Source organism: Ambystoma mexicanum, chromosome 8 (genome assembly GCF_040938575.1).
Source record: "Ambystoma mexicanum isolate Mex_15411 chromosome 8, UKY_AmexF1_1, whole genome shotgun sequence".
In the NCBI taxonomy this organism is placed as follows: Eukaryota; Metazoa; Chordata; class Amphibia; order Caudata; family Ambystomatidae; genus Ambystoma; species Ambystoma mexicanum.
Genome location: NC_090929.1, coordinates 117,281,136 through 117,307,247, shown reverse-complemented (window position 1 = coordinate 117,307,247; position 26,112 = coordinate 117,281,136). Strand labels below are relative to the sequence as shown.

The 26,112-nt window shown below is 44.6% G+C and overlaps 1 protein-coding gene and 1 long non-coding RNA gene across 3 annotated transcripts in view; one reads left to right on the top strand and one right to left on the bottom strand.

The window, feature by feature from the left end:
- Positions 1-10,590, top strand: part of LOC138471689 (uncharacterized) — a 42,581-nt gene extending 31,991 nt beyond the window's left edge. For both annotated transcript variants that reach the window (XR_011268492.1, XR_011268491.1), the window contains 2 exons: positions 9,012-9,073; positions 9,249-10,590. This is a non-coding gene — a long non-coding RNA (uncharacterized lncRNA). The remainder of the gene's footprint in view (positions 1-9,011; positions 9,074-9,248) is intronic.
- Positions 1-26,112, bottom strand: part of NR6A1 (nuclear receptor subfamily 6 group A member 1) — a 1,456,199-nt gene that overhangs the window by 925,148 nt on the left and 504,939 nt on the right. The gene's annotated exons all lie outside the window — the stretch shown is intronic.

The window sequence follows — 26,112 nt, the reverse complement described above, 5'->3', positions numbered from 1 at the left end:
ATGCAAACAGACTTCTATGACTACCAATAAAGTGTGTGGCACCCTTCTGTTCCACAGGAGCTGTTACTTTCTGGCCGATACTACATGGCGAGCGCCTGCTTTGAAAATGCCTTGGTTAAATGGTCGAGGATCTGGCATTGCTAGGTTCAAAACCATCACTTCAAGCACTGTGACAATGTGTGTGAACAATCACCCAAGGCAATGGTCCGCGCGCGCTACTCCTCTCAACTCGGAGGGTCTTGGAGCAGTCTAAAGTGACAAATTATACCAACTGGAGCTGCCAACACTTTTTTAGAAACAAGGACGTTGCACTATCCCCTGGAGACTCCCTGGTCTTTGTACTCGCACTGCAAATCTAGACCTGCATGCCCCAAGAGACTTATTGGTTAAAAGGTGAGGACTGGATAAAGTGTGATGATCCATTAAGAGGGCTGGAGGGGCAATGGTAAATCACATGGCAGCTATGAAATGTATTTTCCTCCATCCCCTCACCTTTGCTTACAGCCCTCTTAACCCAGAGACCCCTATTTAACAGATCAATTAGAGATGGCTTTGAGACTTTAACCAGCAAACTGTAGTTTCCCACTGTACACCGCGCAATGAATCTAGACAATTAGTCCTTTCTCCCCACAGGGGAGCGACCCCCTTTGAGGCTACGCAGGTGAGCCCACTACGCAAGACCTTCCCCTATGAGTGCGGGCAAGTGGGATTTCACTGGGAGTGACTCCCCTCTTGGGGACCAGGACTCCCATTCCTGAGCGTAACTTCAGTCCAAACCACCTTGCCTGCATATATTGATGTGAAAGACTTTAATATCTCCTGCAATTACTATATTTCCCAAATATTCTTCTTTGCATGTATTGGCTAGAGGCAATGCTGAACACAGCCTGAACGCCATTGTCAGCGAAGAAGGACACTGTTCTGTTTATTCCTGTGATGTGTACCAGAGGAAACGCCTACAGCGGAAAGGAAAGTGCTACGCAGAGGCGAGCCTCCGTATTTACGATGTCCTGGAGGGGCAGAGCCACACAGTCAGTGACAGCGAGGACGAGTCACAAGCCGAAAGCCTGAGAGCTGGCATTCTACCTGACTGAGGAGCTGAGGTCGAAGAGGAGGCAGAAACCGGAATCGCCACGTCTCACTCATTTGGTGGTTCAGCAGTGATGGGTGAAGGAGCCCGATTCCACAAGCTCTGCACACGCCCGAGAAACCCGACGGAGAGCATACCGTACCAAGGTACGAATATTGCGAGTACTGTGGCGAACGTAAAGACCGACGCACATGATCACAGTTAAAGGGTGTTTATTAAACTGTATGCAGGTTGGAAAACGCCTAATCTAAATCTAAGATGGCAGCAAGTGTCGACCATCACATGAAAATAAGGCAGTCCTAGTGGCATTCTGTTAAATAAAAAGGGCCTTTACTAAGAAACCTATTGCCAAACCTTACAACTAATACAAAAAGGGTGTGGGATAGTTTAAGAAAGCCTGATATGATATGTTTATTTATATAGCGCCTATACACAATTTTTCAAAGCGCTTCAAGGCAATGGAGGGAACAAGGGAAAATACCATGACATTCTTACAGGCCATGAACAGTAAGGATGTGAAATTAACTATCGTATTCGGCCTGACGACATTTCAGATAGTGCAAGAGCTAAGACATAGATAAGGAGGGGAGGGGGAGAGTGGGAAGGAAATGGAAAAAGACATGCGACTACCGTACTAGGGCTGACGACATTTCTGGTAGAGCCGGAGAATTACAAGAGGTGAGGGAGAGGGGAAGGAGAAAGGAGGGAGAGGAACAAAACAAGCGACTATCGTACTAGGCCTGGCAATGTTTTAGATAGTGCTGGAGGGATGGGGTAGGGGGTGAACAGTAAGGGGATGGGAGAGCCAGAGACGAGGTTGCTATCATACTAAGTCCAGGGACAATTCTGATAGAGTAAGTGCATAGAAGAAAATAAGGGGAGGAGGGGAGGAGATCCGAAAAGGGAGAGGGGAGACGAGTAGAGAACACAGAGTAAACTGTGAAAGAGTGGAGAAGGAGGAGAGAGCGAATACAATTGCAAAGTGCATAGAATAAAGAAGTGTTCTCAAATAATATGCCAGGATGCAGTAGCTTGGGTGGGATCTTGGAGCACAGTTCACACTCAAGCTTCCCCAGCACAAGACGACAATTCCAGTTTCAGCAATCAGGGCCGTCAATGGCCAAGCCTGCTCTCTCGAAATTCTCTTGCCTTCGAGGGTCTGACTTCTTCAATAACAAAACAAACACAAAGTTCCTTTTCACGTTTACGTTTGGTGATGACTTCACCCCTGGATCTCCCTCGTTCGGGCTCGGACCTTCAAAAATAGTTGCTATCAGCATCAAGGCCTTAAATGGTTTTGCCTCCTGGTGCTGCAAAACAAAAAGCTCTTTCACAAGGGTTTCTTCCCTGTATTTGGGTGATAGGTTTTCACCCCTCAGTCCCCCTCTTTTGGGTGCCTCCCTCCACTGGGTTCACTATGGCTTCTTGACTTTGGGTTGACTGCTTCACCCCTGAATCTCCCTTGTTCGGGCTCAGATCCTATTGGGCGATTGCTTCACCCCTGGGTCCTCCTCTTCCAGGCGCCGACCCCTCTTTACTTTCAGCCTCCTTCCTTCTGGTTCACTATGGCTCATCTTTGCACTTACCACTCTTAATGTTTAAACTGTTCCAGTGGACATCCCTCAGTCGGGTTCACCTTTGTCACACTGTTTTAGACCTTAGACTTTGCCCCCTCTTTGTCACCATTCTTCTTCCGGGTTCACTCCTGCCAAATTTACATTCACTCTCAATGTTTGCAGGATTCACTTCCATGGCTTTCTTTACAGTTCTTAGGTCAAAGGCTTTCGACTGTACAGGGATTTTGCTTGACCACCTGTATGACCACTTTGACCTAACTTGACCTCCAGTATCTATAGTTTCACTCAGATGGGGTCAGCCAGAGTCTCTCGTGTTAGTACCCACTTGGTGCTGGTTCCCTCTGCAGCTGGTCTCCCCTTAACACTTTACAGTTCTTTGAACTTGGTTCCTTCTGCCACTTTGCTACTTCAATTCATCACAGCCTGGTTCTTATCAGTTCTCTCCTCAACTCACCGGCTGTGATGAACAGCTTGGCTTTTCTTGCAATTGTAGTCAAGGTCGATACCATGGTAGCAGCAGTTTCCCTCGCTCCAGCTTATCAGCATCGACATGCTCTGTGTACCGTTGACATCTCTTGCAGCACACTTGGGCTATTGTCCTCGGTCTGACAATTCCCTCTGCTGAGGTTTCGCGGGTCTGCGTCGAAAAGGGCAAGGCCGTGGCTCTACTGGTAAGCCTCTCGATATTTGCTGCTTTTCTCCTCCTCATGAACTGCCGGGCCTGGATGGCTCTCTCGTGCCGGCTGCCTTGCTCGTACTTTGCCTTCTTGCTCCACCTTTAATGCGTGTGGGGAAGGGAACGGGCCGTCAGGTGTGCGTGATTCAGGTTAATTGTCCGGCGCTGGGGTTGGGACATGTCAGATAAATAGTCTTGAGATTAGTCCATGGTCTTTCATAGTGCATGAAGTACTCATGTCGGAAAAGGGGAGGGAGTGGTGAAGTGTCAGATTGTCCGGTGGGATAGAATGAGGAAACGCTGCTGTGTGCAATTATAACCCTCGTATTAGAGGGGTTTTTGGTGATCTCGGAAGGGTGGGTTTTGGAGCGGTTCTGAGACGAGTAGGCAGGTTTGTGAGTCAAACCGCAAAGTCTGGAATTATAGTATGAAGTGAACAGGGGGAACTGTAGGATTGGTAGTATTTGTCTGAGCGTATGGGGAGCACCGGGAAATAGTGACTAGAGGGGCGTGGAAAAGAATGACCAGGAGTATGTGGGAAGGGTACAGAAAAGCAGGGATTCAGGGCAACATGGTTTGGTCTCCTTGGATATTGGCCAGATATGGAGGGGATGTTGGGTTGGGACAGGAGAGATCTAATGGAACGAAGGATGGATGGATAGGAGGGAGGTAGATTTAATACAGCCTACAAAGGTTTCAGGGATCTCACCCTCCTCTCCTTCTCCAGTACAATACGGCATCTCCCTTGGGTTATTCCCTCAAGTACAACCCCGGGCTTCCCCATCGGTGAGCCTTTCTCGCTCTTTCTCCCCTGGAGTTGGGATCTGAGCAAATCAGCCCTTTAGGGGCCACCTGAATAAGGGTTTCTCGAGGTTCGCTATATGAGATTCCCAAAGGTTTTTCACAGTAGCGGTTGTAGAAGCTAGCCAGGTTACGGAAGCCTGAGAAACCTGAGGGTGGAAATAACCTATGAGAGGGGATTGAGAAAAGCACAAATATTGTGAATAATGGCTGGGAAAGCTATGAAGGTTATGGGAGCCTGAGAAACCCAAAAGGTGCAAATCTCCTATAAAGGGGGATTGAGAAAGCAAGGGAAGGTATAAAACTCTGATAGGGTGGCTGTCCACCATGTCCCATCTGAAATTAAGAACCTGTATGAGAATCAACGGATTTTGGGGAAAACCCAACACCTCATAGGAGGAAATGTTTTTTTCTTGTGCCATTTACAAGAAATGCTGGAGGAATGGAATGTTTATTTTTTGCTTTTATAAAGCACACAAGCAGCCCGGGGGCATCATAGCGCTGTTAAATAGATAACGACTGAGTTACAGGGAACTTACATGATGTGTTTGCATATTGAGACATTACATAGTACCAATGCAGGCTATTCAACGTACAGGTTCAAACAAATAGCAATGCTTTGATAGCTTTGCGAAAAAACGAGGTGTGATGGTTCTGCTCATAGGGAGAGCGGCAGGGAGTTCCATTGCCTCGCAGCAATGAAAGGGAAGCTTGTGCTGCTCACACTGGCTCGTATGTTGTTTTGCGTAGGGTGTTCTCAGCGGTCTGGAGGAGAGGGATCCGTTTACTCTCTGCGATAGGTAGGGTGGGGCTGTGTGGTTGATGCTTTAACTAAGACACGTTCTCTGATGGGTAGCCAATGGACTTGTCTCCTTGCAGTGGAGATGTGTTCTCTTTTGGGGACAACAAGAGACAGTTAAAGTGTTGGGGCCAGTTAGGATTCGGACAAAGGAACTTTATTTTGGGCTTGTGCACACTTAGCTTCTGTTTTGTTATGTATGGAACTTCCCTCGTAGCAATAGGGCGTGTTCATTTTTATTTTAATAAAACTTCGAGAAATACCGAATTGTCAGAGTCCTCCTTCTGGTTCACCACAACAGGTTCATCACAACAGCTTAATATGTTTGTAGTACATTCCAGCTTGGAAAGACCAAACCCCTGAACATGGCTCTTAAAATAAATGGCCGCAAAGTACCCATTAAATTGAAAACTTCAACCTCGGCTTAATGGGGTTCAGTCCACCATGTTAAAATTGCTTTGGCCATTTTAGCAGACCATGTAATTCGTTTTATGAGTCTTCGACAAGTCGTGCATTGGTCGATAACCACCCACATGAAGGTTCAATGGGCATACATCATGGTAGATTCATTCTCGGAGCCTCTCGTTTAGTTGATAAGAGTGGCTCCCTCCTGCATTTTGAGTGTGAGGAACGTAGTTTGTCATCCATCACAGTTGGAATCTCTGCATTAAACTTTACACGAATACCTACTCTTTGTGGACATTTAATGGCACTCTGCCTCTGACTGGGGATCAGTTGGGAACAGGGGTGAAGGGGGGCGGGGGTGGCACAGCTTAACCCAAGTCACGCAGTCATCTCCAAATAAATACATCTTTGAATACATCTTTTTTTCTGTTTTAGTGGTGCTAATAACACTCTTGCCTTTGGGTCTTGTGACTAATCTGGGAAATGTGTCCCTTTCCCCAAAGGGGTAGCCATGCCCATTGAGGCATGGGAGGTGAGCCCGCTCCGCAAGACCCACCCCTAGAGGCTTGGGCAAGCTAGACCTCAGTGGGAGTGTCTCCCCCTTTGGGAACAAGGACTCCCGGGGTAGACTAAGAAACCCTATGACATTGGTATTCTTTGCCTCTATGGGGACCACAGAATTTGAGAAGGTGATAAATCCTTTTGATTTGTCAAATACCCATGCTGAGCCCTCTTCAGACTTAACACGAAATAATCAGAAGCCTGTAACGTAACGGGACAAAAACCCCTACAAGAACACGGACACCCGTAGTTTGGAGGAGATTCAACGGCAGGGGAGGAATCGTGCAAAGCTGATGCTGGAGTGCAGAACGCAGGCCTGAAGGCAAGACCACAGAGGACATGGTGGGTGCGTAGCCTGCAGAACTCCGCAAAGTCCATGAAACACGGGGGCAAAAGCTCCCTCCCTGGTGGAAGCGCCGTGGGTTACCAGGTACGTGGGCCGTGCAGTAAGAAAGAAAACAGGCAGTTGAGTGATACAAGAGGGAATCCAAATATCAAATCTTTTACGGGCATAAGAGCCCGGGAACATTCTAAAACAGGACCAAGCAGCCTAGAGTCCTGCTGTTCACCTGAGCCCTCCTTCAGCTCGCCTGACTCATGCACACTATAACCACGAGATAGTGCATTCTCCTGTACCAATTTCTCCACTTGTAACTAATGCAACACTGTTTTGGAAGCTCAATGAAACCAAGAGCTAATTATTTCTGCGTAACTAAGATAAACTAAATATGTGCATATAAGACAATCTTTGCAACAGCAGCTCGATGCCTGCGGACTGCTCGTGCGCTTTACAAATACAAATAAATAGAGTTATACAGAAGTAACCCCACATACGGAAAGTCAAAAGAATCCTATTGGCAAGTCCAGAGAGGAAAACGGGACTAACATGTCTGGGAGCTGAAAGGGGGGGCTGGGGCGGGGGGATGCAGAGGGTAGAAGTCCACAAACAGCCTACAGCAGCGCCAAGGGGTCTTGAGAGACATAATATCGAAAGTCAACATAACAATTGAGATGCAAAGTCACGCTAGTCAGGAGTGGACAGACTCGAGGGAGCAAGGTGGGGCCACAGTATAGGACAGTCTTGGGGAAAGCGTAATTGAATAATCCACTAGAAGAAAGCTACGGAAGCTTTGATGAGTGGAGGAACAAGGACTGGGTGACTTTGCACTTTTTCTGAGGTAATATTTATTTGAAGCGGATTTTCTTTGTGAAAACAGTTGTGGAAACCCTAGCCAAGAACTCTTGGCTGGAACATTAACATTGCAGGTGGCCTGAGAAAGGGGAGTCAGCTGGGAAGTATTGACAACCCTTCATCTTGCTTAAGTGTTAAGGGCCAGCTAGTTGAAGCACCTTAGTTTTTAGTTTCTTAGGAAGGGAATCCCCTTTCAGCCATGGGGAAAGCAAGGCGTTTCATCAAAGACGGGTTGAACCTCTGGTCCGAGTTGTGCTTCTGTTTCGCCAGTCGGCAGAGTGCATGCTCCTGAAGTTGCAACCCTCTTTGCACCCTAAGATAAACATGGTACACAACATTTGCGGGAAAACGTGATCATGCACTCAAATAAGGGATCAAGTGATACAGAGGCAGCAGTGATCTTGGGTGTAGGCCTAACCCACTAAACGCAGCTCTTGGGGGTTTCTCAATGGGTTGCATAAGGCAAGAGTGAGTGCAAGTGGGGGCGGTAGAAGCAGTGAACTTTTTAGTGAAGTTGCAAACAGAATGAACCAATGGGGACGGAATAATCGGTGTATAGCGACCTGGAGACGACCCATTTGGCCATTTCCATGTATTTTTTTTCTTTTAGGATATTATTTCTGTTTTAAATTATGCATTTGAGTTGGCCCTTGAGAGGTTTATTTCTAGCACTTTAAAGATGGGTATTATGAAAGATTGAACCATATGGGAAATCCACCAGAAACGAGGAGAGGAAACTATGCCAGGAGCATTGGGTGGGGCAGGGCATATGCCCCATACAAGTAATGCTCACCACTAGGTTATGCAGAAACAGTGATCGGGTGAGTGCCATGTGAATGCACCCGTCATTGGGGAAGTTGTGTTTATATGGCACCGGCAGGGGAAGCGACCCGCATGGAAAGATTCAGGTAGGCCGAGAACTTGAAATTAACACCATAATAATGTGGCACGAAAACACAGAAAAAAAGGAAATCTCCTATAATCAATCTGTCCCTCCTATGAATTCACAGTTGCCAATCCCAAATATGCAAGTGAAATACTCCCTCCGTGACCTAAAAAGAAACACAATCATGGATAGATTCATGAAATGCCTTTCAAGTCCAATCCCATTCTCTGCAAATGTGAAACTTCTATGCCAATGCCCTGGCTCTGACGTGTGTCTCGAGGAAGGGCCACCATTCTCTGCGATCCGTGTTCAGTCTACGCACTGAACAGAGGTAAGTAGCAGGAAATGAATCTTCCTCTTTTCCAAGCCATCCTAGCGGATAGCCAAGAGTCACACTTTTGTTGGCCAGACACACAGTGGCTCCTTCCAGGTTACGCAACATGGCTCAGGGGGATGAGGGAAATCTGCGAGTTTCAGTGTGTGGGGCTCAGTGCCACTGAGTGGGGTAATTCATGCCTCTGCCATCAGTGCTGCGAGCTTGGCACTACCTGGAAAGAGGATGTCTGTCATCAGATTGTAGAAGTAGCCTAATAGCAAGCCAAGACAATGAAAGGATGAAAAGCTTGTATAGGAAGATACTTAATATTGTGTTACAGAACTGAACACATTTTGGAGATGTAAGCCAGTCCTATTGGATGAAGAACAGGGTAACATTGATTTAGTATTGCATTGTGAAGTACTTTCAATGTCTTTGCCCCTTTTCGGAATCTACACCCACAATGGTTCAAGTATTGGGTTCCAAGTAATACTAAAAACAAATACTGATGCCCCTGTGGGTTCGTACTTTATGTAGCTTCAATATTTTTGCCAATACAGAATGTGTCCCCCAGCATTTAACATGTCTGATAAGTGCTCCGGATGGACAATAAGCTGGGCAATTATGTGAATTTGCTGCAGTCCAAGTTGCAGATATATATATATATATATAGATTTCTAAATCGCACCCTTTTCACTGAACTTTCAGGTGACACTTGTTCGTCCGCAGGCTGTGAAAGGAAAAAAAGAAGACCATTGAATGCTTGCAAGGTATTAACGTGTCACTTCGGTCTATAGTCCTGCCAACCGATCTTTGCTAAGCTAATTCATAAAGCGGTTTTAGTCTTCTTTCACTTGCAATGCTGGGCATTTCATCAGACATCAAATGTGCCGCGACTAGCATCTAAGGTTCTAATTAAAGCCTGGTGGTTTATTTTCATTGCAGAGCACTGAGCCACCCCTGTGAAAAGGCTCACCCAAGAACGCGCCTTTTTCCAGGTCGGATATAGAAACCCGCCCAACAGCATTAAGAAAACCCACTCTTCATGTACATTCTTTCAAGGGATCAGTTCATAAAATATTTTTTTGTGAAAGTTAAATAGCGGTCGTTTGTGAGTGTCTTTTGTAGGCTAGTTATATTCGAATTATGTTGGCCTATATTGGGAGGCACAGCTTCATATAATCAAACAAAATGAGTTTAGCAAGTTTTGCGGCTGCGTTCTGCATGGACTAGAAATCCTTAAATTTGTGAACCGGAATTATTAGAGCTAAATCTACATCTGCTTAAATGGGCTGTAGTACTGTGCCTTCCTAGCACTACTTACCACACCAGCTTTAAGGGGTTACAGTACTGCGCCTTTCCACCACTCCTTCCCACACCTATGTAAATGGGCTGTTGTACTGTGCCTTCCTAGCACTACTTACCACACCAGCTTTAAGGGGTTACAGTACTGCGCCTTTCCACCACTCCTTCCCACACCTATGTAAATGGGCTGTTGTACTGTGCCTTCCTAGCACTACTTACCACACCAGCTTTAAGGGGTTACAGTACTGCGCCTTTCCACCACTCCTTCCCACACCTATGTGAATGGGCTGTTGTACTGTGCCTTCCTAGCACTACTTACCACACCAGCTTTAAGGGGTTATTTATTATTATTTTTTTTTATTTATAGTTGTTTTGGTCGTGAAAAAAAAATCACAACCTTTCAACTTATACAAAATTACAGAAATTCACATTTACAAATCAATTGAAAATAAGTAAAACATTGTATGCAATAGTAATATTAAAAAAAATAACTCATTTTAAAAAAAAGTTCAACAGTGATTTGTAACACAAGTTATAACGCATGTGAAATGGTCATAATTTTCTTGGCACTGCATACATTGGTATTTTCAACTGATGCAAATAATTGACAACTGCATATCTTACAGCCTTTCTATTAGTATGGAAGATTAAGACCCATAGCTCTTTTGGAGTCAAAATCTGTTGGTCCCTAAATAAAGGCTTGAAATGAACACCCCGTACTGATGCCAGTTTTTCACATTCTGCACACAGGTGCATAAGGGTTTCTGCTTGTTGTTTACAAAACCGGCAAAGCAGAGGGATAGCAGCATTATTCCGTATATTCATCACATCATTAGTCAGCCACAGATTTAGTCTAAATCTCAAAGCCGTTTCTGTGGTTGGAACGAGGGGACCTCACCATATATTCAGCCACTGTGTTATAACGCTTTAATTCAAATGGAAAAGCCTCGAAATGTTTATAGTTTGTACATGCAAGACGTGTATAAATCCAGTCACCTTCCCAGATCTTTGTTCTTGCTTTGTTTGGATTTTCCATTAGCAAGATTGTATCGATCTGGGCTTTTGCTAGAATTGACTGGTTTTTTTGGCGCCATGTTTTTGGAAAGACGTCCATAGAGCTCAATAGATATATGGAAATGATTAATTATCCCTGTTGTGGCTTTGTTCATGAGACACTTGTGGTACAAGGCACACAGGCGCCATTTGTAAGCTGCATAAAGAGAAATTAAGCCCAGCTCATATCTTAAAAGTGGAAGTGGTTGTGAGGTTGGCAAGTTCAGAACTTGCCTCCAAAACCGACCTTCCCTAATGGCCCAGTAAGAGTATGACATGATAAACCGGGTCTCTGCACCGTAGAGAATCACAGGCACTACTTTCAATTTGAAATATGTAAGAATTGGTAATAAAGAAAATGTACAGTATCTTGCCTTGATGATCCGGGCTTGTGAGATGCACGTTTGAGGTTTATGGAGTCCTTTTTGATTATGTTGATCAGAGGCACACAAGTTGGAGACAGTTATTCCCACGTACACATAGATATTAGTGCTGGTGATCTTACAATTTTGAAGAGGCCAATGTAAATGGGAACGACTTTGTTTCTTGGTGCCAAATTGAATGACCTTTGTCTTTGCAATGTTGATATGCCATTTACTTTTGTATAACCATCCAGGGCACCTAATAGGAGTCGCAACCCTTTTGGGGTATGTGACAATAGTACCATGTCATCAGCATACAATAACCATTGTATCTGTACACCCATGATTTTTGGAGAGTCAGAGATCAGTGTTGTACAACTTCGATAGATATCTGAAAGAAAGAAGTTGAACAAGGCTGAAGCTAATAAACAGCCTTGTTTTAGGCCTCTGGCGGTTGGTATTGGGGAGGTTAATAAACCGCCGTTAGTAAGTCTAACCTGGATTGAAGTATTGGTGTGTAATTGGATTATCCATTTCAAAATATGCATGGACAGTTAGCATCAGCCAATTTCTTATAAAGCTGTTCTCTTGGAACGGCATCAAATGCCATTTGAAAATCAATAAAGGCGAGATACAAGGGCTGTTTCTGTTGATAGGCTTTCTGAATGAGGCTTGATGAAGTAATAATATTTATACCAGTACCTACCCCTTGCAAAAAGCCTGTTTGAAATGGATCTCTCAATTTACTATCCTGTAACCAGGTATTACATTTTTTTAAGAGCAGCCGGGCAAATAATTTACCCGGACAGTCCAAGAGCGCTATTGGCCTGTAGGACCTGGGATTCTCACGATTCCCTTTTTTATATATCTGGAGAATAATGGATTTTTTCCAGGTCTCGGGGAGAACGCCACCCTTCAGCACATGATTAAAGATACGGTAAAGAATACTCGCCCATTCATCTACGTGCATTTTTAACATCATATTGTGCAGCCCATCTGGACTTGTTGCCCGAGAAGAGCTCAGTTTTTTAATACAAAGTTTGATGTCGTCCATATCAAATGTAAATGCTCCGGATGCTGTGAACAAATGGAGGTTTAATCGTATGTCAGGAAAGGGAGAAAGATAGAGTTTATGAAAATACATCTGCCATGCCTCAGAGGAAATAGAGTTTACCTGGGCTACAAATTGAGGAGTCTCAAATGTTTGATTGAGAAGGGCCCATATGCCAGCTGTAGATTTCAAGATAAGTTGTTTAAGCATAGATTTCCGATTCAGTTCCTAAAGCTTGGCTCTTCTTAATCTGAGCCATTTTTTATAGTTTTGCTTAGCTGATCTAATTTTTTCGGCCATGTCAATTTTCTCTGATTTCCGCAGTTGCCGAATTTCTTGTCTTAAATCAGATTTACGATGGACTATTTCCGAATCATAGGCATGGGTAGGCCGTTGCTCAATTAGCCCACTACCAGTAACTACTCGAGTAAACATCTGCATGGCAGTTGTATAATCATAGACCAGAAGATCTTCTCTCTGGTACATAGTCTTTAGATTAGAATCTAAGATTCTCAATTTCTCTATATTCCAAGACAATCTATTTCTCCCATTATTCACAACATCAGTTACATTTGGGTTCAGCCATTGTCGGTTGGATATAACCAATTTGCAGTGACAATTTTAATTTATGGTGATCACTTACACTTGTATGAATAACCTCCAACCTTTGAACAGAATTAAGGGCTTTCGCATTAATATAGATGTAATCAATTATGGCATGCTGATCTCCTCTTTGCCAAGTGGTCTGGGCAGGGCAATCGCCCGTCACATTGCCATTTAACATCAGAAAGTTGCGCTCAGCCATAATAGAAGACCATTTCAATTCATCTCCTGTTAGGGCGAAATTCCCCTCTGAGATGAGGTGCAAATTGAGATCGCCCAATATCAAAATACACAATAAATCGCTCTCTATGGCCAGAGCATCCAATATTTCCACAAATTGCTTAAAAAAATCATCTGAATTCAGTGCGTTACTGCACCAGTAAACATTAACAATTGCTATTTTTTGATAAAAATTAAATAGTATCACCACTTGAAACGATAGAGGGAGACTTACGAATGGTCGAATTCAGGCCACAATTCTTTTTAACTGCTATGATGAGCCCACCTTTGGGTCTGCCAAGGACGCCTTTTTCTGCTGGCGTAAACAGAATGGTGTGTGAGTCCCAAATCGGTGGTAGGACGAGCCAGGTTTCCTGGAGGGCAACTACATCCATATCAACCAATCCCCCAACTGTTGTAAAATTGAGGTGGTTGTGCCCTCGTGTATTCCAGGAAATCAAATTCAGGACTTTGACACCAGAGCATAGTTATGCAGACCTTGTCTGGTCCGGTGGGTTTTGATGAGAAGTAATATTACAAGCTGAGGTGAATATACGTGAGCTATGACCATGTAATGAGGCCGGACCAGGCAATAATTCTTGGGTGAGACTGAAACCTAAATCGAATAACAACATTCTGGCCTGCCACAAAGTCTCAGCTACCAATGATGATCGAATGTACAAGCGTGCAACAGACAAATCCATATGGTTTATAAACTCAATTTGCTCAATATCCAATGATGAAATAGCTGATAAAGCTGGAATCTCTGCACATATGTTAAGAATACTGGACCGATTTAGATCATAAGACTTATATGGTGCATCACGACATTTGATTATGAAGCGATGATGCAGTGTCTTTTGTTTTGCCTTGGTCTAAACAGATCTTTCTTTTGCCTCCATTGGTAACCTTGCCAGAGACCGTGCCCTTCTGTCTTGAGTGATAACCGTTGCTTGGGGCCCCTGAAGTAGAGGCATGAGTAAAGGGAACCCTTGTTCTGGTGTTTTATATAAGTTAGGTTCATTTGACTGGTGCATAAAGGCTTCAATGGAAGCTTTAATCTCTTCCTGTATCTCGTGTCGTGAAAGTAAGGCTTGATTAGGGGGAAGGGCAAAGGCAGGAACTTGAGGTGGGTGAGCAGACTTCGGCTGTAAATTAGTGTGGGAATTTCGCGTCAGATATGCCTCAACTGAAGCTTTAATTTCGCCCTGTAAGTTCTTTGTAAAACAATCATCTTTTGTAGGAGCCTCAGTGGCCACCGTGCTCTGCATTGAGTGATCATGTGATTGTGGCACTTGAAAGTTAGCCGATTGTAAATCTTGAACTTTAGCCTGATTAGCTATTGTCGTTACTTGTAAAGAATCAGGCTGTTCCTGCCTACCTATCTGTGAGGAATTATTTGGTAATAGTTTCATATATGAATCAATAGATTTCTGTAGCTGGGTCTGGATTGCTACCAAGATGGGGGCAGTCTGGGCAATAGAGGTTTGGTTCAAGGACTCGGCCAGAGCGGCTGCCGCGACCACTGAGGACATTAAGGAAGATGGTTCGGGGCTTTTTGACTGAGGGACTCGCTGTTCATTGCTGCATTCGACCATCTGCACTAAATCATCCAATGGTTTATGTGGCACTGTCGCCACAGCCATTGGAACTGCTTCTGGAATCTGAAAACCAGGTTCAGGTGTAGACATATGCATCAAATCCATTGACGAATCTACACAATTTTGCCTTTTTTGCCCCACTATTGGGTTGGGACCGATGGTTTAGTTTTAGCGGGGTGCACTTTCCTCTTTTTGCTTGGCCGTGACATGCTAGATTTAACAGAGGATGTGCTAAAGACCTCAAACATATTTTTTGAGGCTGGAATATCAGAGATCTGTGTTTCCTTTGTGTTAGAGACGGCCACGGGCACAGATGCAGCCACAGAAAGGGCTGGGTCTGGCACAGCGACAGTCACTAGGACCTCAGAAGTCTTAGGGGTAATGGCAGTGTGATTAGATTTTGCCGCTGTGATGTCCGATTGTTCTGACGCCGGCACTTTAGAAATATTAGCTGGTTTTAGCACAGGGCCGGCAAGGCCAGAGTGATCATTGTCACGCGTTTGCGTGTAGGCTGAGTATGTAAGTTTAGGGGTCAATGATTCATGAGTTTGAGAAGATGTATTAGTTTGAGTTACAGATTTTGAATGCAATAGAAACAATTGTTATAAATCTCTAATCAGGCTGTCTGTTTAGAAGTCCAGCCCTTCATATAACTTTGCCATAGCTAGCAGAGCAGTGTTCATGGCTGTTAATGTGTTATTCAGGGCTGGGGCCTCCGGAAATGAATATCTCTCCCTATGTGCGGGGTTCAAAAAGAAGTCAGAGACTCGAGCTCCCTGCTCAAACCGTGGCTCTCTCGGGGTGGGAGCCATAAAGGAGACTACTTCTTCAACTGATTCGGGTGAAGGAGTCACAGCCATAATAGGGGAGACCATTGGTTCTATTGCTGGTGTGTCATTATGGGATAGCACTGGTGACAAGATTTCGCCATTTGTACTAAAATGGCTATTAATATCTTGTTCTAATTGAATTAAGTCACCAGTATTTGAACACATATATAAGACTTTTCGGAGCACTTATCAGTGCGATTAGAAAGGTTGTCTTCTTCCTCTATTTCGCCAATCATGGTCAGGTGGGCGTACGCTTGTCTCAATTTTTGTTGGGCCAGAACGGAACATGAAACAGGTTGTGGCACAGTATCCCCAGGGAAGAGGGCTACAACAGATCGTAGGTCTCCGGCAGAGCAAGCCGCTATTAGTGTGTTATCAGTGGGGGCACCATGCAAACTAGTTTCTCGAGATGAGATATCAATGGGTGCTGTGTGTATGGGATCCAAAATTATGGGGTCAGACGGCTGAGCTGCCGCGCAAGAGCCTGTAGGATCCGATTGGGCCGTGGTGGATGGATTACCAATTTTTGCCTCATCCACAGTTGTTATTCCCTCCCTTGGACACAATCGAGCATTATCTGAAACTGAGTGTGAGCGCCGAGTAGTAATGCGCCCCACCCTTGGTAACAGACTCGTAAGTCGGGGTTGAAGCAAAGCTTTTCTCATGGCAATCTCCCGGGCCGAATCAACCAATTTTGCTCTGTTCGCTAAAATGGGCGGCATACTAGTAGTCAAAGTGTATGCAAACATTCAAATAAACACCAAGTTGCACAATTAAATATAAATAATTAAATGAGATTTCAATTTAAGTTCAAAGCAATAACAAATTAAAAAAAAATAGAATAAGATAAATAAATAAGATATTAATACCCAAGACCCGCGAACAGCAAACAGTACTTGTGCGCTATGATGTGGGGTATTATAGTTTGCAACAAGACGTGCTTGATGGGAGGTGGAGCCAAACTACAAGGAATACCTTGAATGAACACAGGAGAAAAAAGGAAAAAAATAAATAATTAATATGATATTAAGGGAGAGGACTGCAGTGCATGTAAGCACTGCGTTTGCTAGACACTGGACTCAACGTGCACAAAAGCAGTCACCTTCGTTTGTTTCACAGGTCCAGGCAAGCTGGTGTTGCGCTTTAAGACGTCCTTCAGGTGAAAACACTGTGCTGCAGGCACTGAAAGTCAAGCAAACTGGAGTCCGTAGAAAAAGCTCAGTGAGATTTCTAACAACGCTCCGTTTCCAGGTTCAAAAGCGCAGACTGCCGGCACAGCAAACAGTACTTGCCGAGTGCGCGCTATGACATGGGGTATTATAGTTTGCAACAAGACGTGCTTGATGGGAGGTGGAGCCAAACTACAAGGAATACCTTCGTTTGTTTCACAGGTCCAGGCAAGCTGGTGTTGCGCTTTAAGACGTCCTCCAGGTGAAAACACTGTGCTGCAGGCACTGAAAGGCAAGCAAACTCGAGTCCGTAGAAAAAGCTCAGTGAGATTTCTAACAACGCTCCGTTTCCAGGTTCATGAAAGCGCAGACTGCCGGCACAGCAAACAGTACTTGCCGGGTGCGCTATGACGTGGGGTATTATAGTTTGCAACAAGACGTGCTTGATGGGAGGTGGAGCCAAACTACAAGGAATACCTTTGTTTGTTTCACAGGTCCAGGCAAGCTGGTGGTCTGCTTTAAGACGTCCTCCAGGTGAAAACACTGTGCTGCAGGCACTAAAAGTCAAGCAAACTCGAGTCCGTAGAAAAAGCTCTGTGAGATTTCTAACAACGCTCTGTTTCCAGGTTCATGAAAGCCTTTTCTTTCAGTGCACTCTAATATCCGTGTTTACACATGCCTGACACAGGTGGCAGAGTAAACTTCGCACAGGGAAACTGGGAAAGAAAAGAGCGGGCAGCTGTGCAAAGCAGTGATCGTAAACGCGTTCCCAAATGTCTACTGTTCACCAACCCTCAGTAAAAGATGATTGACGGCGCCAATCTAGAAGGGTCTCACGTTCCAACGGTGAATGGGTTAAGGGGTTATAGTACTGCCCCTTTCCACCACTCCTTCCCACACCTATGTAAATGGGCTGTTGTACTGTGCCTTCCTAGCACTACTTACCACACCAGCTTTAAGGGGTTATAGTACTGCCCCTTTCCACCACTCCTTCCCACACCTATGTAAATGGGCTGTTGTACTGTGCCTTCCTAGCACTACTTACCACACCAGCTTTAAGAGGTTATAGTATTGCCCCTTCCCACACCTATGTAAATGGGTTGTTGTACTGTGCCTTCCTAGCACTACTTACCACACCAGCTTTAAGGGGTTATAGTACTGCCCCTTTCCACCACTCCTTCCCATACCTATGTAAATGGGCTGTTGTACTGTGCCTTCTTAGCACTACTTACCACACCAGCTTTAAGGGGTTATAGTACTGCCCCTTTCCACCACTCCTTCCCATACCTATGTAAATGGGCTGTTGTACTGTGCCTTCCTAGCACTACTTACCACACCAGCTTTAAGGGGTTATAGTATTGCCCCTTCCCACACCTATGTAAATGGGTTGTTGTACTGTGCCTTCCTAGCACTACTTACCACACCAGCTTTAAGGGGTTATAATACTGCCCCTTTCCACCACTCCTTCCAACACCTATGTAAATGGGCTGTTGTACTGTGCCTTTCTAACGATTAAACATTTGTCTCTGAAACTGCAATCTATACTTTTCACTCCGTAATGAATGCACATTAAAGAAATACATTTTTAAGTTCCTACTCCTGTCTGACAATATTATTGCATCCCCTTACTGTGGCACTGCTCTGCTGGCACAATTGATGCGAACATAATCCATAACGTCTTTTGTACTGCCCAATCTTTTGTTGGCGTATTTGCAAACTACTAGGGAATAAAAGTGGTTGATAGCTGCTCACCTGAAAAGGCTGAATAGTCTTGTTTTGCCTAATTGTACAATTCATGCGTTCGCCCCCGCCCATTCCACCCATTGTCGCTCGTGTTAGTTTCGGTTAAAGCACCTCCTATAAGCCAAAATACAGCAAGAAGGGAGCGGTGCGAGAAGAGACGCAGCTTGTGGGTGTTTGATTACTTGCCCATCCATTGGCTGCCTATGCTATTCCCCCCCCAGTACGTGCCCTTCACTACCCAAAATGCACCCTCCTGGGAATCTGAGCTCGATCCATCAAGTAGCATCTCCAAACTTTGCCCTGCCAGTGTTATTTGTGAGTAGTCTGCGGAGAGCTAATGGCGTATTTGCAGCTGTAAATGGCTACTGGTTTAATCAATATGCCTTAACCAAGTGTGCCTACGGCTACTTGATATATATCTGTTCCTTGCACTGAAGTCCCATCACTGACAAAGCAAACAGTTGTGGCTTCTGTATATGGTATTAGCTAGACATTTGTCAAGCGCTGCCATTACATGGCCAGGTAATACCACTTTCCAGCTGTTACCATCTTACTGTCCGGTGTACCATTGTAGCAGTGCATGGCAAATGTATTGTTCAGGCAAAGGCAGACTAAGGACTGTTAACTTGGTACTGTGTGCTCCTCAGTAGTACAGGTATAAAGAATTAAGTTGTGTTTTCGTAGTCCCTGCTTTTAAAGAAACAAAATATCTTCGTCTTGGACGACATGAGGGCAGACGTAACCAGGGCAATGCATTTCGTGCCAATGGACCCTCATCGGGTGGAAATCTGTAAATAACATGAAAAAACATCTGCTAGCTATCACCCAACAAAGTAACTATATAAAATATAGCAATATATAAAGACACAATCCTGTCTTCCGAAAAGGTATACTGGGAGAAACCTATAGTGACGATAAGCCCTAATCACACAAAATAAAGCTACTACATTTCATTCCATTCAAATGCTGGAAAAATACCTGAATCACGTGAACAAACCGAAAAGGATGCCGTACTACAGAAATGCTTTAAGGAAAGAAAATAAAGAAATCTGTAATGATATGAGGCTTTAAGGAAAATCCCAAAACTGGACCTGCCACATCCCAAGAACTCAAATGAAAATGCGAAAGACTTTGTAGCATCAATGAAGCATGGACACATGCCCTGCCTCTCCCGTGTAGGGAGAGAAGGGTTCGAAATTCAAAATCTGTGCAGAGTTGCGTGCATGCATTTGTATGATCACATAACGTTTTAATAAAAATACAAGTTTAGAAAGGATCATACAATTTACCATAAATGGAAGTAAATTCTAACTAAGAAAGGATCATACTATTTACCATAAATGGAAGTAAAATCTAACTAAGAAAGGATCATACTATTTACCATAAATGGAAGTAAATTCTAACCAGTGCTCCAGATAAGATTTTGAGATGGGAGTATTTTACGCATGATTTTTGAAATTAGAGAGTAAATGCAATTTCAAGAGAGTAAAAATGAGTTTTCTCCTCTGCAAGAGAGTAAAACATATCCAACATATACACCCAGTGTATATGTAAAATCAGACCCGTAGACAAAAAAAGTTGTAGCTCAAAATTGTTCGGCTTGCCATTAACCATTTTTTACACTTGCGGAAAATATTCTGCCATATAATAACTAGTAAGTACAAGTGCACACATCCAGGGGTGCACCTGTGGTACAATTTATACAGGGCTAACCCTTCAAATGTTGGGAGAAGCACTAATTTCAGAGACGGTGGAGGGGTGGCAAACTTACTTGTGTAAGGGCATTTACTTCTTGCTTGTAATGAGACTATTCTAGTGCAGCTTCAATGTTACAATCAGTTAACTCTCTCTTTTAAGTCTGAAACACCCACTTCTTGCAGATCCTGAAGGTCCTAGAAAGTGTCCAAATGGCAGATGGTGTGCAATGAAAGACTCAATATATAGCATAACGGAGACATTGCAGAGTGGGGGGCAGTACTCTGGACGGCCCAAACCACTTCAGTTGCTGGGAGCAATAGGGGAGAAAATGTAATGTTGGTTCTACCAGTCTGCTATACTAGAATTTCTGGTGCACTGACTGGCTGGTGGGACTTTTTTTTAAAAGTTTTTTATTAGCTTATAAAAACCTTTAAAATAATGCATTTCCATGCGGCAGTATTGCAGCTACTAGCAGAGGAGCACCCGCGTACACCAATGTGGCCCTACATTAAAGCTGTCCTATTGTAGTAAGGGTGTACACGTAATCATTCATAAGCACTCCATTTTTTGCAGTTGAAGTTAGGGTGAGATTACAATATTTGCCCAGGATCACACACTTACGCTAAACAGCGAAGCAGGGATTTTCACCCACTCTTTCAATTTGGGCATGGCCACTTTCTTCCATTCCATACTTACAAATATTTAAGTTTTGGGTGTCAAGACCTACAAAAATACTGTCCTATAGAGTTTACTTGCAAAATACCCAAATTGCATAGTAAAGCATCATGACAACATGTAAAACCTTATAGCAGCATGTTGGGGCAAAATAATATCACTGTACCTTTATTTTCCACATCCTGAATGGAAAACGATATGATGCAAAAGAAAAATATCCTGATTTAGCCACTTTATTTTCAGCGCTATAAAAACACACCAAAAAATAAGTTGTGCGCATGACACACGGTAACGGGGGGCATGGGGACACAGACAGTCAAGGGGGGTGGGGGGACATGACACGGTAACGGGGGCATGGGGGCACAGAGACAGTCACGGGGGGTGGGGGGAGGGAGTGGAGGCATGACACGTAACGGGGCAAGGGGGCACAGACAGTCACAGGGGGCGGGGGAGGGAGGGCAGGAATGACAACGGGGGCAAGGGGGCACAGAGACCGTCGCAGGGGGAGGGAGGGGAGGCATGACACGTAACAGGGGGCAAGGGGGCACATTCACGGGGAGGGAGAGTAGGCATGACACGGTAATGGGGGGCATGTGGGCAACAGAGAGTCACAGGGCGGGGGGGCGGGCTATGCTGCTGATGACAAAGGAAACGTGTTTCCCAGAGTCACAGCGCCCCCCCCCCCCCCCACTCGAGACACACAGGCTGCGTCGACAACACTGTGGTGGAGTTCATCAGGGACACAGCCTGTCTCTCAGGGGGACTGTGACTCTGGGAAATGGGAAGTTGGTTGATCATCCGAACCGAGCAGATGAATTTGCTTTGGAAGAAACAAAATACTTTGAACTGGTTTCAATTGCGGTTTTATTTCTCTCTGACAGCCCGGACCATGCGAGATTCGATCAGACAGCGGTCCGGGCTGTCAGACAGAAAATAAAAATCCAATTGAAAAGCGCCTGCAGCAGAAGGGCGGGTTGCTTACCTGGCTGGTGTCACCGCGTTTGTGTCCTCCTCTCTCAGCTTACTCTACAAATGAAAAAACGTAGCAGAAGGACACGTGCGTTTCTGGAAAGGTCTTCCAGGGCCGAGGGGGTGGGTTGAGCCCTGGATTAGAATACATGTCTCAGACTGGCAAGGGAAGGGCCTGCCTGCCTCAAGGCAGGAGCTGGCTACAGTGCCATCTAGTGGTGGAAAGTATGCTCTTTTTAATTAATAAACACAGCGTACATGGTACGCAGTAGAAACAAAAATCATCCGTATTTCCCATAATTAGATGCGTAAATAAGCACGATAAGCACCTTATCTAGAGGGCTGATTCTAACTAAGAAAGGAACATACAATTTACCATAAATGGAAGTAAATTCGAACTAAGAAAGGATCATACAATTTACCATAAATGGAAGTAAATTCTAACTAAGAAAAGCAAAGGTCTAAATAGTATTAGAATGTTATGGTTGGTCGAAGATGCTCAAAAAACAACAAAAATAATATATTCAAAACAAACAAATATGGAAGTTTAAAAAAGAAAAAAAAAGTTTCAATAGTATGGAGAGATAGCCAAGATAAGCCAGAATCATATTTACACTGAATAAATGTTTAGGTGTTATACAGCATAATTTTCATGGACAATCAGATAGGCAGCATATTTGCAACATGATGATACCAATGGTAAAAGAAATGCGAATGTATGCCATCACATTAAGAAATGAAAGGGGGGAAATTGCAGAGAGGTAAAGACAACATTATGGCTCCCGATACCCTGCCTTCTAAGCAGAGGATTACAGTCTTCTTTTATACCAGAAGTGGGACTCTGTTACACCAGGCGGAAAACTAGGACTATTATTAGTATTTTCATTATCTTGGCTGCCCCTCCATACTTGTAGTGATGTCATCTTCTTTACTTCATAGCTTGATTTTCATGTTGTGCTGCTTTGTGCAGCCATGAGATGACTTCACTAGTAACATTTACTTAGTTAGATTTCCCTTTATTTGTATTCTATTAATTACACAGCACCTTGATTCCCATTTTTTTAATTCTTACTCTGTAATGTTTTTATTGATATTTGCTATGCCATCATGGAGTACATACATGCCAACTCTGCATAGATTGTCCATGTATATTGCCTCTTCACTGTTGGTGACACTACGATTTCTGTGAACACTATTTGGAGGTCTTGCTATCAGGCAAGTCGTTTTTGAATTGTATTTTGGAGTGGTATACTACAATATGACTTGTTTCTTTGCTTAGAGCATTTCTGTAATAGAGCATCGTTTGAGGTCTGTTCATGTGGTTCAGATATGTTCCTACATTTGAAGAGTTGGGATTGGGTTATGTGTTTGATATCTTTACATAATTATGATTTTCTTCTCAGTATAGATTTCTCCCATGAGACGCCTTATGAAGGCAGGCAGACATGCTGTTTACTTCATATATTTGCAGCAGATATATTTTATGTAGAAACTTTCTTGGAGGGTTCATTAGCGGATGCAAAATTTACAGATTGCACCTCAATAATGGCCTACTGGTACCAAACTAACTGCCCATTCTACGTTGCTCTTAATGGGGTACAAGTTATTTTGTTGCTCTGAAGAAGAAAATAATTCAAACTATGATTTTACTTTAGTTTGTCACTAGTAAGCACCAAAGAAAGTGTCATATGTGTTTTGAAAGTGATTACCCTATAACGTGCCAAGAGTGTTATCTTATGAGCTCCAGATACTGACAAAGTGGCATTTAATCATTACGTGGATTATGTCGAAAGGTGCCCATTCGCACATTTTCATATGCTTATCCCATGCTTGCACAAGTCCAAACTGTTACCTTTACTTGTTTTTAATGGTCTCCATTACCTTTGTTTCTTTTTTGTCTCTTAAATAGACTTGCATAAAGAATGTGTCCGTCTTTGTGGAACTCCTGGGTGATCACAGTCCAGATCTTTACATGACCGATAGATTTGATGGGGCCAGGATGTGCAAAACATTTTTTCTAACTGCACTTTAAAAGGCTGCATTACATGTATTAGTGCGCAGGACGTGCACATCCCTAAAGCTTTGAGTTTAAGCTTAATCCACAAATGTAACCATAGCAATTTTCCAACCATGGAAACTAGAAATGTATTCTGCTTAACATTCAAAACCCAAAAGTAATAGATTGAATGGGGAGTTCCTAAAGTTCATTTAATTCCCTATCTTGGAGAGTGTACTTTTTATGTGGACATTCGAATTGCACAGAGGTGCAATTTTATTTGAAACTTAAGCTTAACTATCAAGTAGGTGTCACTGGGCGAAGGATGGATGGAAGAATCTTTGTAAACTCCTATAGTGAAAACCATGAAAACAGCTGCAAGTGTTAGTGTTCAAATTCGCAAAGAGATTGGTGGTTGTGGCTGAAGATTTGCCCAAGATTTGTATTGGCTTCAATGCCTACTGTGTCAAACAAAATGCTAGATTCATATAAGAGGCGTTGGTCCGTTTGAAAATGCTCCAATATTGTGACTTCTGAACATTCACCGCGGGGGTGGGGGGGGGGGGGTCTATGACCTGCTGCTTTCCAGATATTTTAGCGTACAGCCCCTGTGAACCCTTGTCATGGATTATGCTGGCTAGGACTGTTGGGAGATGCATTTTAAAACATGTGGCGAGCCAAAGGGTTCAGACCTCTACTGCAAATCTCCAACCAACAACATTTCAGAGGCTGTCCCAAGACTCGCAAGCCAAACCTCACTACATTCCCCACACGAAAAGCCCCAAACTATCTGGCCCACAACTATAAAGACCATTCTCCAGCATTGGATCTTTCATGGATTCACATGCTTAGAATATTCCCCGTCGTCAGACTGGGAACCCTCGGTACACATATATATAGTCATTTCCAATAGGAAAAACTTCTGCCCTATCCCCGTCTGCGTCCTCTACGGGGCCGCCCACGTACGCCCCGTTGGACGTGATGGTATATAAGCCCCGCCCCCGCGGGTCCCTTCAGATTTCAACCGTCTCCAAAGATAGTGGGATCTCCTCGTGTATTTTCTTCAAATACTTATCGATTGTTTCTAACTCCTGCGAGTTTGTCTGTTTGGTCCGCTTCTAACTCCTACGAGTTTTGTTAGTTGGTCTGGCAATAATGTCGGGTAAGCCTCTTTTCCGCCCGTGTGCCACGTGCGGTCTAAAGAAGGTTTATGAAGGGGATGGCCATCTTGACTGCATCTACTGCCTTCACCCCCACCACTCGGCGGACCAATGTGATATCTGCAAGGGGTTTTCCCAAAAAACCCTGAAGGACCGGAATCGGCGACTGGTCTCGTGGCTGAACGACGGCGCTGGAGCGTACCCTCAGTCGGAGGTAGGATCGGTGCGCAGTATCGCCTCAGCGAAAACATCAGAAGCCTCCCGACGCTCACATCCGTCGGAACCTCCGGCCAAAAAATCACGACCTACGGAGAAGGACATGCCTCGAAGTCATTCCTCTAAGGCCTCATCGAAAGAATCGACGAAGAAATCATCTTCCTCTTCTTCTTCGTCGAAGAAAGATAAGGACAGGCCAAAATCCTCCTCGAGCGATCAGAAAAGATCAGCTACGAGTAGAGAGGCGGATAAACGCAGGGAGAGCTCCGCGAAGGCGGGACCGCCTAAGCCACCTGCAGGCCCTCCGTCGACGACGACGACGGCGACGATCCAAGTGCCCACTCCGTCACAGTCCCCCGCCTTTCAAACGGGCTCATCGTCGACGACGATTCCCTCGTCGACGGAGTTCCAGGCCTGGAGGCCAGAAGCGTTCGACATGGGGCTACCCGACACACTGCTACAAGAACAGGCAGTTTCGATCGCCTTCAAAGAAGACGACGGCTTCAGAATAGTGAGCCCGGAAGACCTGGGGCTACGGCCCAGATTTCCTTCTGGTGCAACCTGCTCTCAAGTTTTCACCCAGCCTCCAAACGCCCAGGCTACTCTCTCCATGGAGGTACTTTCCTCCTTACACTCGCTCTTGAAGTCCCTGGACGAAAGGCTCCCACCTGTTCCGACGACTCCCCTCGTCGACGAGCCCGGACCTTCACACCGCCCGACTAGATCGGTCGTGGGCCCAACTGCTCCAACAGTCCAGGAAGAAGGTGAGCTCTCGGACTCCCTCTCTGAACAGGGGTCAGCTTCTGATATCTCCCTCTCGCCGTCGAGAGACCCGTCATGGGTTTCGGATGTGGAGGTGGATCCTCCGAAAAGTCCCATTCACCCATCTCCACCGGATGACATAGGGGCCTTCCATTCCATGATGGAAAAGGCCTGCAAGGAGTTCGGTTTGACCCAACAAGAAGAAAAGAAGGACTGCTTCCTCTTTGACCACATGGGCAAGAATAGGCGTTCCGTTTTTTCGATACCGATACTGGACCACGTATGGAAAGAGGGCGTCCAAACCATGCGGCATCCATTCTCGGAACCTGCGGTCAAAGGCCGCGTAGAGAAAAAATTTAAAGTTCCAGATTCGACGCCAAAATGCCTCTCTGCGCAA